General features: G+C 49.7%; 1 pseudogene across 1 annotated transcript; it reads left to right on the forward strand.

The window, feature by feature from the left end:
- The first annotated feature begins 1,288 nt into the window (after positions 1 to 1,288).
- LOC309805058 (arrestin domain-containing protein 4-like) lies at positions 1,289 to 2,451 on the forward strand (annotated as a pseudogene). Its single transcript has one exon. The product of its transcript is annotated as an arrestin domain-containing protein 4-like (transcript).
- Positions 2,452 to 3,405: the final 954 nt, after the last annotated feature.

A 3,405-nucleotide genomic window follows, 5' to 3' on the forward strand; every position in this document is an offset into this window, starting at 1 on the left:
ACAACTGAATTTTACCTGTTTGGGATGAAGTTCCTTGCTGACACAGTTTAGGAGCTGCCCATAGTTCCTTGCCAAGTGGGCCTCTACAGGGGTCAGGGAGCCACAAGTTATCCTGCTTCAGTAAAGCAAGCAGGAGAGAAGAGCCACCCAGGGAGTGCCAGCAGGACACAGTCACAGTGTTTAAAATCTCCTCTTGAAAGTGACACTCCATGACATTTGGTATCCTAAGAGACATCTTCTTTTCCTCTGTGAGCTCTATTGCATGTGCCCTGCTGTTTAATGGTTTGTTTCAAATAACTGGGCTGGAGAATGGTCAGGAGAAACTCTCATCCTTAGTGACCCTTAGGTGAGACTAGCATGGACTTAGAGAAAAACCTTCCCTCCCTATGGTGGGCAGTGGGCAGCGTGAGGTGTTTCCAGAAGGCCAATGGCAAAGGAACTCTATTTCTTGGTCTCAAGCAAAGTCAGCCTTTAAGTCTTGGGAGTGTGATTAGGGTGAGGAAGGAGCCAGATTAAGCATGAAGTCTTTCTCGCAGATAATTTTCCCTCTTGGTCTAGCTAAGGAGCTGCACTTTGGTCTTTAGTTTCAGGGTTCTTTCAACCCTCCACACTCACTCTACCACTAGGCTCAGCCCCTCACCACGAGACTCCAGATGCCCCAGTCTCTGGGCTACTTCAATGCCCAGCAGGGATTAGAGAAGCTCCTTGCTCCTGTCCCAGGAGCCCTGTGTTAAAAAGGTTAACACATACAAAAGACATTCAAATGTCTTTATTAGAATGGCTTATTTAATTCGTGATGGAAGGACATGTAAGGAAGGAAAGATGTAAAACTTCAAGATAAAATATTGAGGGAGAATTTTGATCTTTTAACTTTATGGGCTTATCTAAAAACCATGATGAATATAAAACAACCATTCTCAAAACATCCTGAAGAGCAAAAGAAAAATGTGAACATTTACATATGTTCTTAAGGACATCTAGATTCATTCTTCTAAAATTTCTAAAAGAAAAAGATTGTAATAAGTAAATATAATGTTGACTGTGATGTCCCTGTTGTATTTCTTTTTGTGGTTTTTAGGAACAGAAATGGAATAACTCAAACAGTTTAAGCATAATAATTTATTAGGGGATAAAAAAATAACTTGTGGGGGCCTCCACCGGGCCCCGCTCAGCGGCCGCGGTGGCCCTCGGCGTGCGGGTGGCGTCTGTGACAGCGGCGCCGCTCTGCTCAAGACCCCGGCTCCGCGCCGGCGCCGACCTCCTTGGCGCGGCGGCGTCGCCCGGTAGGATGGACGGCGAGGCGGGGTCCGCGGCGGGGGTGGGCTCCGAGGGCCGCTGTGAGAGGACAGGCGCAAGGGCTGCGACTCGAGCGGCGAGGCTGTGGTTGGGCACGTGCTGCTGGAGGCTGCCGAGCCGGTGACCCTGCGCGCGCCGCGCCTAGAGGCCCAGGGCCGCGCCACCGCCGCCTGGGGCCGGAGCGCCGGCGCCGCGGACCCCGCCGCCGCCTCGGGGATGGAGAACCTGACCGTACGCCTGAGCCTGCGCGAGCCCCCGGCCGGTGACGGCATCCTCTTACTACAGCCTGGAAAACATGAATTCTCATTGAGCTTTCAACGTGCATCGGAACCTTTGGTAACCTCATTCACCTGGAGATATGGAAGTGCTCAGTACCGTGTGAGAACGGTTTGGGAACGACCTGATCAGAGGGTTAAGCGGGGACTCCAGGTCGTCAGTCGCATCGATGTCAACCCACCAGCATTACTAACCCCTGTATTGAAAACTCAACAGAAGGTGGTTGGCTGTTGGATTTCCACCTCTGGTCCAGTCTCGCTGAGTGCCAAAACTGAAAGAAAGGGATACTGTAATGGAGAAGCTACTCCAATCTACGCAGAAATAGGGAATTGTTCCTCTCGTCTGATTGTTCCCAAAGCTGCCATTTTCCAGACGCAGACGTATGTGTCCAACGTGCGCGGGAACCACATCGCCTCCAGGAGCACCGGCACCTGGAACGGGAAGACCTTGGAGATCTTCAGTAAGGGACGCTGTGCTGCATCATCCGAGCGGACTACTCCTTAGCTGTGTATATTCACATTCCTGCTGCTAAAAAATTGATGCTTGAGCTGCCCTTACTGCCTGGCATGGTCCCATACAATGGTTTGGGCAGCAGGAGCTCCAGCATTGCCAGCCAGTTCATTATGGATATGAGCTGGTTGACACTGACTCTGCGAGAACAGCCTGAAGCACCACCAAACTGCGCAGGCATGGTATCGGAGGAAGAATTCTCTAGACACATTCCTCCTTACCCTCAGCCCTCTAACTGGGAGGGCGAGTCATGCTGTGCTCTGTTTGCCTGCACTCAGGAATGCAGATTTCAGCTTCTGCCTCTTTATTCAGAGGTTGATCCACATCCTAGTGACAGAAGACACCCAGCCTGTTTCCTTCATTCTCTGAACATATTTCAGAAATCACTGTGTTCATCATCAAATTAGAATGTCAGTTCTTCCCCCCTGCCTTTTTGAGGAAGAGGGAGGGAAGATTAGCTTAACATAAATGTCGGAAGCCATCCTGGAGCCATTGCACCATGACAAAGTCATGAGCAACGGAAGGCGAAACTGCAAGGCAGCGCCGTGCCAGGAAGGTGGACTACAGCTCCGTTGTTATGTTTTATGATAATAAATTTACATACAGGGGCAATTTTGGGGGGAAGTTGCTCCACGTGGAAGAAAAATTCCTCTAGGACTCCCCCTCCTGAAACTACCACAGAATGGGAAGTACCCACTAAAGCCCCGGGGAAATGGGTAAAGAATTAAGAGCCTGGAACTAAGGGGATGTTTTTTTTTTTTTTTTTTTTTTTTCTTTTTGCGGTATGCGGGCCTCTCACTGTTGTGGCCTCTCCCGTTGCGGAGCACAGGCTCCGGATGCGCAGGCCCAGCTGCCATGGCTCACGGGCCCAGCCGCTCCGCGGCATATGGGATCCTCCCAGACCGGGGCACGAACCCGTATCCCCTGCATCGGCAGGCGGACTCTCAACCACTGCGCCACCAGGGAGGCCCTAAGGGGATGTTTTTATGAAAAACACCCTCTAGTATGGAGTTATGGCCATGGGCCGGAGTTCCTGATGACATAGGAAATTTATGGTTCTATTATAAAGGAAGATTAATTACAGAAAAGCAAATGACTAGAGCAGAATTGGTTGCCAAGATAGGGAGAAAACACTGTCTCAGTTGAAGGAAACAACGAGAAAGAGCGTGCAGGTACATTGTAAATATTTTCATGGAACCATTGTAAAAGGTTGCCCATGCAAGAAGAGAAATAGGAACAAGTAGCTCCAACTTTTACAATTGAAATAATCATATAACTCCTTGGCTTGGTTACTAAGAAACAACCTGTGATTAATGGGAACTT

This window comes from Mesoplodon mirus, assembly GCF_964341445.2.
Source record: "Mesoplodon mirus genome assembly, chromosome: 5".
In the NCBI taxonomy this organism is placed as follows: domain Eukaryota; kingdom Metazoa; phylum Chordata; class Mammalia; order Artiodactyla; family Ziphiidae; genus Mesoplodon; species Mesoplodon mirus.